Source organism: Schistocerca cancellata, chromosome 11 (assembly GCF_023864275.1).
Source record: "Schistocerca cancellata isolate TAMUIC-IGC-003103 chromosome 11, iqSchCanc2.1, whole genome shotgun sequence".
Taxonomy (NCBI): domain Eukaryota; kingdom Metazoa; phylum Arthropoda; class Insecta; order Orthoptera; family Acrididae; genus Schistocerca; species Schistocerca cancellata.
Genome location: NC_064636.1, coordinates 108,412,946 through 108,428,642, shown reverse-complemented (window position 1 = coordinate 108,428,642; position 15,697 = coordinate 108,412,946).

Sequence of the window (15,697 nt, the reverse complement as noted above, 5' to 3'; positions counted from 1 at the left end):
CAACATTGATTTACAATAGCTTTTATTCTTGGGATACCTTTATTTAGGGTATAGCATTCAAAGGCTTAAATCGGGCTTCTACACGGTGGAGTAAATAAAAGTGGCACAGGCAGGTGGATACGATCGGATGTGAATGTACGCATACGAGCACACACCGTGACGCACACATCGCGTGTGTGCCTGCCACGTGATCCACACCGGTTCAGAGCACATCGCAGGCTGTGTCAGTGTGAGTGGAGCAATGTCAAGGGGCTCCGGAAAGGCTCAAAATCATGAAAAGTTCAATTTTTACGTTTTTGCGTTTCCTGAATCTGCAGACTATTACCTTTTAATAGATATATAATTTATTGAATTCCGAAGACTACAACTATTTTTAAATTTTTTTTGAAATGTGTTCTACATGGGCGTGACCCACTGTGGCGCTGTTAAACTGCTGTCAAATGGTGTTATTATTAACGTCCGTGTTCATCAGGTACATTTTAGTGATGTGAGATAACGTATGTGTTGTGGCTAACCTGTGATGGTTCAATATATATCGCTGGTGTGATTGTCGATTGTTTCATGTTTATTTACTCTGTCGTTATCTCGAAAATATTCGTAATTAATTCTGTTTCTTGAGTCTCTGTTTTGTTGAAGTATAATAATGAGTAAAAGTAAAGTTATTAGAAATCCTCTGAAGGCTTTTAAGAAAAGGAGAAATGTTGGAAAGCCAAAGGTATGTGTTATCACTGTAAATAATAACATTCTAACATGGTACGAGCGATGCTTGCTTTAGACAAGGAATGCCTTCGGGCTGCAGACAGGGCTGTAAAGAGTCTAGAAATACAAGCAAGAGTAAACAGGAGGAGGAACAAGAGGAAGCTGGAGGAGGAGTTTGCAGAGGATGAAGATAATCCATCCTATGGACCTGGAATGCACTAAAAAGTTAATCCAATCTTTGTCGCTCGATTCCCAAAACTTTTATTTTCTCATACTAATTACATGTTTTCTAAGGATCTTCCAAACATATTTGTTTCAAACTTTCAGTAAATGTTACACAGTACCTTCTGCATAATTTAACACAGCCTTTTTCCAAAAAACTGTATATTTTTGAATATATAAATAAAAAATTGCAAAAAAATGTTGTGAATTTTCATTACAATTGAAAAAAAATCATCTTTAATAACTGAACTAAAATTTTGTAGAATCCCTGTGTTAAGTTGTAGCCCATATTCCAATAAATAATCTGTAAAAAGTTCAACTTCCTACCTCAAATACTTTGTGAGGAAAGATGTAATTTATAAGCGTTATTTTAACATTGCAAGTATAGGGCATTCTGGAGCCGCTTAAGGAGCTGATGGTGCTTCCAGTGGAGCAGTGGGCGTCCGTAGTGGATACTCACGTGACAGTCGTGGAAACGGTAGGGTCAGTTGTGATTCTGTAGATTTTCCCGGCGTCTCGTACGAGGTGGATTCCAAAATTTTCAGGACTGGTGCTTGCCATCTGGAAAGTAGTAGTAGTAGATCTTTGCACCACTAGGTGGCGAGAGCTGCATATCTGATGAGTCAACGTGCGGAGTGGCATTCAGCTGGGAGGAGTATCATCTGGAGTGCCCCAGGGAAGTGTGGTAGGTCCACTGTTGTTTTCTATCTAAATAAATGATCTTTTGGATAGGGTGGATAGCAATGTGCAGCTGTTTGCTGACGATGCTGTGGTGTACGGGAAGGTGTCGTCGTTAGTGACTGTAGGAGGATGCTTAACTTGGACAGGATTTGTGATTGGTGTAAAGAATGGCAGCTAACTCTAAATATAGATAAATGTAAATTAATGCAGATGAGTAGGAAAAAGAATCCCGTAATGTTTGAATACTCCATTAGTAGTGTAGCGCTTGACACAGTCACGTCAACTAAATAATTGGGTGTAACATTGCAGAGCGATATGAAGTGGGACAAGCATGTAATGGCAGTTGTGGGGAAGGCGAATAGTCGTCTTTGGCTCGTTGGAAGATGTGGTTCATCTGTGAAGGAGACCGCTTATAAAACACTAACACTACCTATTATTGAGTACTGCTTGAGCTTTTGCGATCCCTATCAGGTCGGATTGAGAGAGGATGTAGGTAGCAATTCAGAGGCGGGCTGCTAGATTTGTTACTGGTAGGTTTGATCATCACGCGAGTGTTACGGAAATGCTTCAGGAGCTCGTGTGGGAGTCTCTGGAGTGATTCGCTACTGAGGAAATTTAGAGAACCAGCATTTGAGGCTGACTGCAGTACAATTTTAATGCCGCCAACGTACATTTCGCGGAAAGACCACAAAGATAAGAGAGATTAGGGCTCGTACACAGGCATATAGGCAGTCATTTTTCCCTTGTTCTGTTTGGGAGTGGAACAGGGAGAGAAGATGCTAGTTGTGGTACGAGGTACCCTCCGACACGCACCGTATGGTGGATTGCGGAGTATGTATGTAGATGTAGATGTAGATGTTGCGTGTCCACAGTGATTTCTGTAATACTCTGTGTTTGATGCGTGGCGATTTTACAATGGATTTGCAAACAGAACAGCGCGTGTGTATCAAATTCTGTGCGGATCTCGGCAAAAGTGCTACGGAGACCCTTGCAATGATCCAAGTGTTTAGGGGACAGAGCATGAGCTGTATACGTGTATTTGAGTGGCGTGCTCGGTTCAGGGCAGGCTGTACAGAAGTCGAAGATAATGCTCACACTGGAAGGCCCGTTAGCCGCACAATGCCAGACGTTGTTGCCAAACTTAAACAATTGGTTCGCACGGATCGACGTCGACCGTTCGAGACCTTGCGGATGTAGTGGGTATTGGTTATGGAACATGTCAACAAATGTTGACTGACGAATTGGGCACGGATCGTGTCGCCGCAAAATTTGTGCCGAGGATCTCGACTGCCGATCAGAAGGCACGGCATGTCGAAGTGTGCACGGACATTCGTCACACCGCATCTGATGATCCGACCTCCTTGTCGTGGGTTATCACTGGTGACGAGAGCTGGATTTACGGTTATGACCCAGAGACAAAGCTACAGTGGTCCCAGTGGAAGAGCCCGGGCTCTCCGAGACACAAAAAAGTGAGACAGGTGAAGAGCACGATCATAGTTTTCTTTAATACCGAGGAAATTGTGCCCAAAGAATTTGTCCCACCCAACCAAACAGTGAATTCCACGTACTACTGTGATTTGCGACGGCTCCGTGAAAACGTGCAGCGACGATGGCCCGAACGACAGTGCGCCCTGTCACCTATCCTTGCTCACCGGGACCGTTTTGGCAAAAAACAACATGACGGTTGTACCCCACCCACTATACTCGCCAGATTTGGCACCTCGTGTCTTCTTCTCGCGCTATTCCCAATACTGAAACTCGAGTTCAGAGGCTGTCGATTCGACACTCTAGAGACAATTCGAGAAGCTTCGCTGGCGGTGATAAACACCCTCAAAGAACAGGACTTCCAGAAAATGTTTGACCAGTGCAGACATGCCAACTCTCCCAATTTTTCTTTCTTCCTCTTGAAAATCCTGCGCCTTCGACATATTGGTGGATCACAAGTTATGGCTGCTACTTGTCCATGTTAACTTGGTAGATTGGTGCGGGGGCTGTTGGGAGCGGCAGTAGGCATAGCTTGCGCTTCGTTATCTACGTGGAAGTAAGGAACTTATCGTCAGCAGCGTTCGGAGACAAATGAATGTCTTTCAGCTAGTGCCAATTTACTCCGCTTCTGGTAGCACCAGCGCAGTCGTAAAGCTATTGTGGACAAGGAGTAGTCGATAGTTGTTCCAAGCGAAGTGATTAGCATTGTTGTGTCTAAAAGGCAAAATGCACGCTCGATGTTACATTTCTCGAGTATTCTCCCATTTTGTGCCGATATTTGATGAAGCGATAAAACAACTAAGTAAATCCTTCGGCACACGAGACGAGATAGGTAATGTTGACGTGGCACTCTTGTGATGTCACTTCCTGCAATTTTACATTGAGGAGCCATTTTGTCATTGAAACCCAAAATAAGTTCTGTGATATTTTGGTAATGTGCCACGTAAAGTACAATCGATAAGAAACAAGAACACTCGTGTCACACGCAGAAAGCAAGATGCCATACTGTTTTTGTCGTGTTCAGTAGAAGCCCACGTTTGGTGGGTTTTACGTTATTCCTTACACTGCACAGATATGTACTATTTCTAAGCACTGGAACACTGAATGTCTCGAACAAGTCATTATTTGTACGATTTGTTGCACTAAAATAATGGAGAAATGTCGTATTGGTGGTTATAGCATTTTCTTATGTAGTTGTTTTCGCATTATGTATTATGAGAGTAAGCCATTTTAAAACAATGACCCATCGAAGATTCATGAAAACATGTCGTTTTGATTGGGATTTGTTATAGTTATATGTCAATACCATTTCAGTAATTAAAGCCTTTAAGATTGTAACACAAAATATGACGCAGACATAAGCTTAGTTTCAGGATAGCATAGTTGGTCGAGACGCCTTGAACTTGAACCAACAGTGGATCAGAAAAGGGTCAAGTCCCCCTACATCCATTTTTTTTTCTGCCTTCCCACCCCCTGTACCCCCCCCCCCTTTTTTTCCCCCTAAAAGGTTGTTGGAGGTTCCTACAAAAAATGATGGAAATAATTTCTTTAGTATTTGATGACATTTTGTAAATATAAGTGTGCACTGTGTCTGGAGTGAGTTTGTTCAGTTTGGTGAAGTTTCATAAGCTGATGTGCTTCCTGAGTGGACATGTTTCTTTCATTTTTGTCTTATTACACATTCATGGACACTGAAGTTTTTATTTTGTTTATGACAGACAGAGCAACGTGGTTAGCATACAGTCAAGAAAGGAAATGCGTAGAGCTAACACAGGAATTCTATGCGTGTACATTTTCGTGAACAAACTGTACGGTTTGCAAGCCAAGTAAAGCAGAAAAGTGCTACCGGATAGTGCTGAGAGCGCAAAATCGCGTTAACCGTACCATGCCGTGTGCCAACGATGAGGTGTCTTGTGATATCGGATATCCCGTTTACCTGCACACTGACGTTAACTGTCTCATCCCGTGTGCCGACAGCTTGAGGCCTGGGAGCCCGACTTGAGGGTGCCAAAGCTAAACAGCCATCTGTGGGAAGAATGGGGCCACAGACAGTCAAATACGTAATGAGATTTTCACTCTGCAGTGGAGTGTGCGCTGATATGAAACTTCCTGGTAGAGTAAAACTGTGTGCCCAACCGAGACCCGAACTCGGGACCTTTGCCTTTCACGGGCAAGTGCTCCTGCCATCTGAGAGCTACCGAAGCATGACTCACGCCCGGTAATCACAGCTTTACTTCTGCCAGTACGTCGTCTCCTACCTTCCAAACTTTACAGAAGCTCTCCTGCGACCCTTGCAGAGAGGAGAGCTTCTGTAAAGTTTGGAAGGTAGGAGACGAGATACTGGCAGAAGTAAAGCTGTGAGGACTGGTCGTGAGTCGTGCTTCGGTAGCTCAGATGGTAGAGCACTTGCCCGCGAAAGGCAAAGGTCCCGAGTTCGAGTCTCGGTCGGGCACACAGTTATAATCTGCCAGGAAGTTTCAGTCAAATACGTGTCACGGGTAGAGGAACTAGGCCTTTTTTCAGGATAAATTGTGACAGCAGGCTCCACTCTCTTAAAAAGTATCTCAACCAGATTAGGGATTTCTTCAGCATGTGTACGAAAGATAGTATGTACCATACCATAGTGCCCAAACATTACAGAAAATTGTTTAAAATCACTTATTCTTCATCAAAATGTGCTGTCTATTAAAAATAAAGTACACCAACTTGAAGTGGAATTTCAGTCTTTGAACAGCACGGTGCTATACATTACAGAACACTAGTGTAGAGGTGATGAAATATGCCATATAGTCGTATGATCTTATAAATGTGCAAGTTGTTATTCCAGCACTACCTTAAAAGGTGGGTAATCAATGTGTTTTTACCAAAGGTGGTACAGATTTTAAAGCCAGAGAAAATATGATTACATTAGTGTAGAAAAGCATTTTGAATTGCAACCTATTGAACTAAAATAGCTAGACACTGATGAGCAGTTCTGTGTGTGTACTGCTCACCTAATGCTAAAGTAGATGCTTTCTTCAACAAATTAACTGAAAGTTTCGGAAAAAATCTCAGGCCCCGAAACTACCGTAACTATATGTGGAGACGCCCGCCCGGTTAGCCGTGCAGTCTAACACACTGCTTTCCGGGTAGGAAAGCGTGCCGGTCCCCAGCACGAATCCGCCCAGTGGATTAGTGTCGAGGTCCGGTGTGCCGGCCAGCCTGTGAATGGTTTTTAAGGTGGTTTTACATCTGCCTCGGTCAATGCTGACTGGTTCCCATTATTCTGCCCTAGTTACACACACGATTACTCTTCCACGCAAACATTTGCCGTTACACTCCTCTGGTTTGATATGTTCCCGGGAGGTCCACTGGGGACCAAACCGCAAAATAGCTCTGGGTTCAGTGTGGGGCGGCAGTGGGACGAGTGGACTGTTGTAGACTGTCATGGGGTTGTGTACCACTGCAGCTACGTCAGAGACGAAGCCTCTCCGTTGTTTCTAGGTCCCTACTTCAATACAATACAATACAATATGTGCAGACGGAAATATTAGCACTGATGTCGAGGGTGAAACCGGTAATAACTTGCCAAATATTTTGATGTTTTATGGTGTGCACAAATGGTAAATACTGCTACTAGGGCATCAAAAAGTTCAGTATCGGTCTTTGACTGTGTACTTATAGTTATTGACAGGCAAAATTGTAAATACAGAGGGGTCTAAAAAAATGTATCCACTGTTTAAAAGTCCATAACTGGCAAACTAATTGACGGACTTGTCTCATCTTTGGTAGTGTAATAGTTTGTAGTTCCGGCAATCGCCACACAAGCGTTGTATTGCATTGTTTTGCTTTGTCAGATGACAGTCACCAGATAGTCAGTGTTTTGTTCTTAGTTGCACCTAGTTACTCGAGTAAACAAGGCTGGCGCAAGGCTTACATTGGATAAAAGGAAGTCAGTTTTGAAGTGGTATTTTAAGTACGAAAACATTAATGAGGTTCAACGGCAATGGCGAAATGAATATCCAATAGAGCCAACGACGCGTTTAACGATTCGTCACATTCGAGACAAATTTGAACCCGAAGACTGTGTTAAAGATGTACACAAGTGACGAACTGGACGACCTGTAACAGTAACAAGTCCAGCTAACACCTGTCGTGTGTTACAACAATTCACTCGCTCACCACAGAAGTCTGCGAGACAGTGTGCCCGTGAAACTGGAGTGAGTCGCTCAAGTGTTCGGCGAATTTTGAAGACAGCAAAGTGGAAGTGCTACATCCCACGATTGCTACACGCAATGAACAAGGACGACCCAGAGTGTAGAATAGAGTACTGCGAGTGGTTTACTAACACGGTGCGCAACAATTAAGAGTTTGCAGAGATGATTGTGTGGTCTTATGAGGCACAGTTCAAACTCAATGGTACAGTAAATCGCCACAATTGCACCTACTGGGCCGCCCAAAATCTGAACGTCCATGTAGATAAAGCTGTGAATTTTCCAGCAGTAAATGTGTGGTGTGGGTTGTCTTACCAGGGCTTGATTGGGCCATTCTTCTTTCACAGCACAGTTGCCAGTGAGGTGTACCTTCAGAAGCTCCAGACATCCATTTTACCTGCCATCCGAGACTTGTATGGAGACGGAAGAGTTTACTTTCAACAAGATGGTGCCCCAGCCCACTACCAAAATCGTGGTTGGGCGTATCTCGACGAAAATCTACCAGGAAGATGGATAGGCCGTAGAGGTGCTGTGGAGTATCCACCACGTTCCCCAGACCTAACTCCTGTGGACTTTTACCCGGGGGGAACACTAAAGGATGTCGTTTATCGACAAAAGCCACCCACATTGGATGAACTTCGAGAATCCATCGTACATTCGTGTGCAAATATCCAACTGAACACGTTCGTACTCCAGTTCGGCAGCATCGTTTGTTTGTGGATGTTAATGGTGACCTTCTCGAACACCTACGGCGATATCTTTAAGTTGGACTTTAAGCTACACTTTCACCAAAAATGAGACAACTCCGTCAGTTAGTTTGCGAGTTATAGACTTTTAAACAGTGGATACATTTTTTTGGACCCCTCTGTATATAAATGCAGACTGAAGTGACAAACAGAAATTTATACTGAGGCCAGGATTCTGAGAAGTCTCTTGCTTGCCAGGCAGGTGCACCAATCACTACGTCATCCTGGTACAGTGGCTTTTCATAACTGCACGGACTAAACTAGCACTCTTCCCTCTTCAATACGAATTACCATTCACACCTCCGCCCACTTGGTATTCCCCCTAAACTGAAACAGCATTGCAGGAGCTATCCTACTGTGTCGGAATAGCACCTCGGCAGTGAACAAAATTGGGTATCCTGCAGGCGTAGGTGCTTTAATCAAATGAAACTACATGATTTCAAGGATCTTTTCAAGCCAAACATCCTCGATGTACACATGCAGACTGAAGTGACGAATGAAAATTTGTACCCAAGCCAGGATTCAAACCTGGGTCTTCTGCTCACTAGGCAGATGGGCTAAGCACTACGCCACTCTGGTGTGCTTGCTTTGCACAATATTGTTTGATACTGAGGTGCTAGTCCAGTACAGTTGGAGGGCTTCTGGAATATTGTTACAGTTAAGGGAAATACCAAGTGGGTGAAGGCGTGAATGGGAATTTTAGCTGACGACGGATGTGTGCTATGGTAATCTGTGCAGTTGTGCAAAGCCACTGTGTCAGGATGGCGTAGTGGTTAGTGCGTCTGCCTAGTGAGCCGCAGACCCAGGTTCAAATCCTGGCCTCGGTACAAATTTTCGTTTGTCACTTCAGTCTGTGTATACACATAGTAGATGTTTGAGACTTGAAAATGTCTTTGGAACCATACAGTTTCATTTGAAAATTGTAAAATATTTATGAGAGATTGAGGCATTTCTGATCATTACTGTTGATAAGAAAGCTAAAGACAAGGTTGGTAAAAACTGCAGGGGTACAAAAGAATCTTCTCTGAATGTAAAATACGTACTTTTTTAGGGTATCAGTAAAGCAAACCTAGGACGAAGTATGAGGGTGGTTTGAAAAGTTCTCGTAATCACCACGAGACATCAATGCTAGGGCAACGAGTTGTTCACGTGATATTCATTGGACTGTTGTCTGTAAACATACGCCACGTCAGTGCTCTTGTAAGAGAGCTGTGTCAGTGATGTGGCTCTGTTTTTCCCGCATAGTGATTTGCGAAGACGGAAAAAAAATCGAGATTCGAGCAGCGATTAAGTACTTCGTAAAGAAAGGTATGAAAACGAAGGACATTCGTGCCGATTTCCAGAATTCACTGTGGGACTCCGCTCCTTCATATTCAGCTGTTGCAAGACTCCGCTCCTTCGTATTCAGCTGTTGCAAGTGGACAAATGAATTAAAATTTGGTCGAGAGGGCTTACACGATGATCCACACAGTGGTTGGTCAAGATGTGTCCCTACTCCAGAAATCATTGCAAAAGTGCACAAAACAGTCATAGAGGATCGCAACAGCAACAGCAAATTTCTCAAGCTACCGTCCTGTGAAAGGGCAGTTACAACAATAAAAAAGATACCTATGAGGTAGATGTGAATGTATGAGTCAACAGGGAACGTGGGTATGATGGTGTAATATTCAACTGGAGATTCCGCCACTCACATTTGTTACAATTGTCAGTGACACTGCAATGGAAGAAGCTGTGTTTATTCAAAATGGTAACTGGTGTAATTTTCATCTAGATATAAATCTATGATCAATAAAGCGTGTGTTTCAGTGCCATTAACATTAACTGCATCACCCTTCAGCTAAACCTTCACAAATGACAGGAAGTATTTGATACACAGCAAACTTTGAAATGTGGAATAAATATGCAAGGCTTTGATGCAAATCTCCTTTTCATAAAATCGAAGAGCAACAGTGCGTCTTTGATGTCTTTGATTCACAAGAACTTTTTTCTGAAATTTGTGTCTTACTTCTTTAGAATTTTAAAACAGGACAGTGACGTCCTAGTGAAGTTAAAAAGCAAGAACCGTCTTCCAAAATCGGCTCATACTGCATGCCATTCCCCTCACATGTTCAGTAGTATGCTTTGGTCTTTTTCTTCATCTGCTTATTACATTGAGTATTATTAATGCAGCACCATATAGTAATTCATCCTTCACTTGTCACAGCATATCTCTTGATGCAAACACAAAATGTGAAAAGTTTACTGTCAGTTCAGTGTAGCAGACAATGTGAATACATACGTAGAAATGTTTCTCGCTAATGTAGATGAGGATGCAAACAAGGAACATAGTTATAAACATGTTGTAGATGTGATTGGAAACAATGCCATGAAGAGAAATGGGTTTTTAAGCTCACTGTGAATGCATGTTGAAGTATGTTCGATTTGTGTCCTTACTAAAAAAAAGGGGGGGGGTAATTAATCCATCTTGGACTGTTGTAAGGAACTGTGACTGTTTATGGCAATAAAAGTTCAAATAAGAAAATTATCTACATCAGTTACTCCTTTTATTTCACCCCGTGATGTGCTTCTAGAGTTTAGACTCACACTTTCATGTGGAACAATGGCACTGTGCCACATGTTTTCTAGCTGGATGCAGCCAGTTTGTTATTGTTTTAATTTGGCTACAAAAACGTATAACAGGTACTTGTTAAAATAATATGACACTAAAATTATAAATTTTTAAATGATGATGGAGTTACTTACGATCTGTTCAAGGGTATGGAGCTCTTTAGTTCTGCATCCAGCTAGTATATATACTCTCAAAACATGTCATGGGGTGAAATAAAAAGATTGACTGATAAAGATAATTGTTTTATTTGAACTTTTCTTTGAGGTTATCTAGCATAAGAGAGAGATTGAGTTACTCGAATAAATAATAACACTTTTACCGAAGCACAGTTCAGTTTTTGCAGTGGGAGAAGTATAGTGTCAGCTGTTACAGAGTTAAAAAAAGTGGCAAAATTCTAAAATTGCCAGTTCTGATATAACTGAATCAGTGAATTTGAGAATGTATAGAGACAAAGATAAACATGAGAGGTTCAAATGGTTCAAATGGCTCTGAGCACTATGGGACTCAACATTTTAGGTCATAAGTCCCCTAGAACTTAGAACTACTTAAACCTAACTAATCTAAGGACATCACACACACCCATGCCCGAGGCAGGATTCGAACCTGTGACCGTAGCAGTCCCACGGTTCCGGACTGCAGCGCCAGAACCGCACGGCCACTGCGGCCGGATAAACATGAGAGGAATTAAACTTTTTATCCCCAAATACTGACAGATATCCACTCAGTGTCTTCTAGGTACATTACTCTTATACCAAAATATTTAGGATTTTTCATCAGTATATGCTATGTATATATATTAATGTCATTAATATGAATACGAATTCCACCATTTGGATTCAATGACCTACATTTATATACTCCTTATGATTAAATACATGGTATTCAGCAAATTATTCTCAATAAATTTTGATCGTATTACAGTACCATATAGCAGAGATGCTGAGTCGCTGATAGGCACAACAAAAAGACTGTCGCAAATGAAGCTTTTGGCCAGTAAGGCCTTCAACAAAGATAGTAGCCACACTGCTAGTTGCCTGAGACTGCAGTATATAGAGGGAAACATTCCATGACTGCAGTCTCAGGCAACTACCAGTGTGGCTACAGTTGCCTGAAACTGCGGTCAGTCTCTCTCTCTCTCTCTCTCTCTCTCTCTCTCTCTCTCTCTGTGTGTGTGTGTGTGTGTGTGTGTGTGTGTTTGCGTGTGCGTGTGTGCGCTTTTTTTTTTTTAATGGTGAGTAGCAACTTCCCTTTTCATAATAGTGTTACAAAAAAAGAAGCTAATGAATTGATAAAATTCTGTTGGATAGCAACTAAAATAATTGGGAACAAATGCCACATTAATACTATTCATCCAGGAGAACAGAATTGCTGCTTTTCACAACGTGAACAGGCACGTGGCATACTTTGTACGCATGTAAAGAATAACTGTCTTTATGTTACCAAAGTAAACATGAGTGAACAAAATCACAGTTTAACCTCAGTTTAATTAAACAATGATAATAAATTTACATTTTATGAGCTAAATTACTGTTCAAGTCTTTGTCATGACTGGGGCCTCCCATCAGGTAGACAGGATTGACATTCTGTCACGCTGACCACTCAGCAAACAATAATAAAATAAACTTTCATTATATCACTTTGTTGCTGCATGTAGCTGTTACCCACACGCTAATGACTCACTCAAAGCATTAAACAGTGCAGTTGCATCAGATCCCTGCCAACCACTTATTTGATTACTAACTATTTCACAGAATCTGCCTTATTGTGGGATTATGCTGCTCCCACTTATCTCTCTCTCTCTCTCTCTCTCTCTCTCTCTATTTTCTTCCCCAAGTAGTAGGTGTAAGAGGTAACCAAATTTTCCATTCAAAGGCTGTACAATCCAGAATCAGTTGCCAGTCGAGCAAAATTGCTGTTAGCATTGAAGCAATCGTCCCACTGATGCACCAAGTTGAAGGTACTCATCTGGTAAAACATTGAGTCCGGCCACATGAAGAACTCCGTAACTGCCTGCTGCACATCCTCATCAACAGTCCTTCGAGGCCTTTTTTAACCCTCGGGCAGGCGTGATGTTTTTCATGATGTGAGCAGGCATGTGGCGTACTTTGTACGCATGTAAAGAAAAGCTGTCTGTATGTTACCGAAGTAAACATACGTGAACAAAATCATAGTTGAATCTCAGTTCAATTAAGCAACGGTCATAAATTTACATTTTATGAGCTAAATCACTGTTTAACTAAACAATAAAATAAACTTTTATTATATCACTTTGTTGCTGCATACAGCTGTTACTCCCACGCTAATGACTCACTCAAAGCATTAAACAGAGAAGTTGCATCAGATCCCCGCCAATAACTTATTTGATTACTAATTATCTCATAAACAATCTGCCTTATTGTGAGATCATGCTGCTAGCTCAGAATCTGGGTCATTTTCTTTTACAGGTCATAATTTTTTCCCACTTACTTCGCTCTTTATTTTATATTACTACTGCTCACTTCAACGTATGACAACACAACATATCACATTGTTAGCTGAAGCAGTAACGAAAGAGTAGGTACAGGCTCACAACTGCAAATTGACAACGGATCGGTACGAAACAGTGGTTTTTGCGATTGGCGCACTTTACTCGTACACACGGGCTCGCCAGCTGGAGGGTCGAGGGACCGAATGCACGATAATTGCACGGGGAGAGATCGGGAGTGTAAGGCGGGTGCTCGAGTGGCTCCCACTCGACGAGGCCAGCCTCGCAGATCGGCTGGCGTCTCGTGTGAAATTGTGACTGGCACGGAACTTAGCACGGCATTCCACAGTGGTGGTTTTTGACGGACGTGCTGCCCCGTACACATTCTCCATTCTCTGATGGATGCCTGCCAGTGTTTGTCCTTCAGTAGCCAAGAAAAAAATAGCAGCACGTTGCTCCTGCTTGGACACATTTGGTAGTAACGTCGCCACAGTTCACGTTTCCACATTTACTGCACACACGTCGGAAAGACATCAATGCCTCACTGATCTCTTGTCTACGTGGCAGTGCTTATGTACCGTCACTGGAATCATGCTACACTGCATTTATGGTGCGCTGATGCCCTCAAACAGAAATTTTTTAATCAACCCCATATACGAGGGTGGTTTGAAATGTTCTCGGAACCGAATAGAAAAAAAAGTATTTACATCAGTGAAACTTTTTTATTTTTCAATGTAGTCTCCTTGTACACTACCGGCCATTAAAATTGCTACACTACCAAGATGACGTGTTACAGACGCGAAATTTAACCGACAGGAAGAAGATGCTGTGATATGCAAATGATTAACTTTTCAGAGCATTCACACAAGGCTGGCGCCAGTGGCAACACCTACGACACACTTACATGAGGAAAGTTTCCAACCAATTTCTCATACAGAAGCAGCAGTTGGCCGGCATTGCCTGGTGAAACATTGTTGTGGTGCCTCGTGTAAGGAGGGGAAATGCGTACCGTCACGTTTCCGACTTTGATAAAGGTCGGATTGTAGCCTATCGCGATTGCGATTTATTGTATCGCGACATTGCTGCTCGTGTCGATCGAGATCCAGTGACTGTTAGCAGAATATGGATCGGTGGGTTCAGAAGGGTAATACAGAACACCGTGCTGGATCCAGACGGCCTCGTATCACTAGCAGTTGAGATGACAGGCATCTTATCCGCACAGCTGTAACGGATTGTGCACCCACGTCACGATCCCTGAGTCAACAGATGGGGACGTTTGCAAGACGACCACCATCTGCACGAACAGTTCAACGACGTTTGCAGCAGCACGGACTATCAGCTCGGAGACCGTGGCTGCGGTTACCCTTGACGCTGCATCACAGACAGGAGCACCTGCGATGGTGTACTAAACGATGAACCTGGGTGTATGAATGGCAAAATGTCACTTTTTCGGATGAATCCAGGTTCTGTTTACAGCATCATGATGGTTGCATCCGTGTTTCGCAACATTGCGGTGAATGCACATTGGAAGTGTGTATTCGTCATCGCCATACTGGCATATCACCTGGCGTGATGGTATGGGGTGCCATTGGTTACACGGCTCGGTCACCTCTTGTTCACATTGACGGCACATTGAGCAGTGGACGTTACATTTCAGATGTGTTACGACCCGTGGCTCTACCCTTCATTCGGTCCCTGCGAAACCCTACATTTCAGCAGGATAATGCACGACCGCGTGTTGCAGGTCCTGTACAGGCCTTTCTGGATACAGAAAATGTTCGACTGCTGCTCTGGCCAGCACATTCTCCAGATCTCTCACCAATTGAAAACATCTGGTCAATGGTGGCCGAGCAATTGGCTCGTCACAACACGCCAGTCACTACTCTTGATGAAATGTTGTATCGTGTTGAAGCTGCATGGGCAGCTGTACCTGTACACGCCACCCAAGCTCTGTTTGACTCAATGCCCAGGCATATCAAGGCTGTTATTATGGCCAAAGGTGGTTGTTCTGGGTATTGATTTCACAGGATCTGGGCACCCAAATGACGTGAAAATGTAATCACATGTCAGTTCTAGTGTAATATATTTGTCCAATGAATACCCATTTGTCATCTGCATTTCTTCTTGGTGTAGCAATTTTAATGGCCAGTAGTGTAGATTAATGCATTTGGTCCAACGATGTTCCAGTGCCTTCATCCCAACTCGAAAATGAGTTTTTTCAAGGCCTGCAAAATAATTGTCAACTCTGGCTATCAATTCTTCATTTGAAGTGAATCTTCATCCACTGAGAAAAATTTTCAGTTTTGGGAAGAGCTGAAAGTCTGATGGAGCCATACCTGGTGAATAAGGTGTCTGTGGCAACAATTCCTACCTTAGTTCATGTAATTTTGCTATGGCGACAGCACGCATGTGCGGGTGTGCATTGTCTTGGTGGAAGATGACTTTCTTCCTTGCTAAACCTGGCCTTTTTTGACGTATCTTTGGTTGCAATTTGTCCAGGAGGTTAGCCTTAATTCTCCAGTAATTTTTTTCCCCATGGGGAGATAATCTACAAACTGAATCCCCTTCGCATCCCTGAGCATTGATGCCATAACCTTTC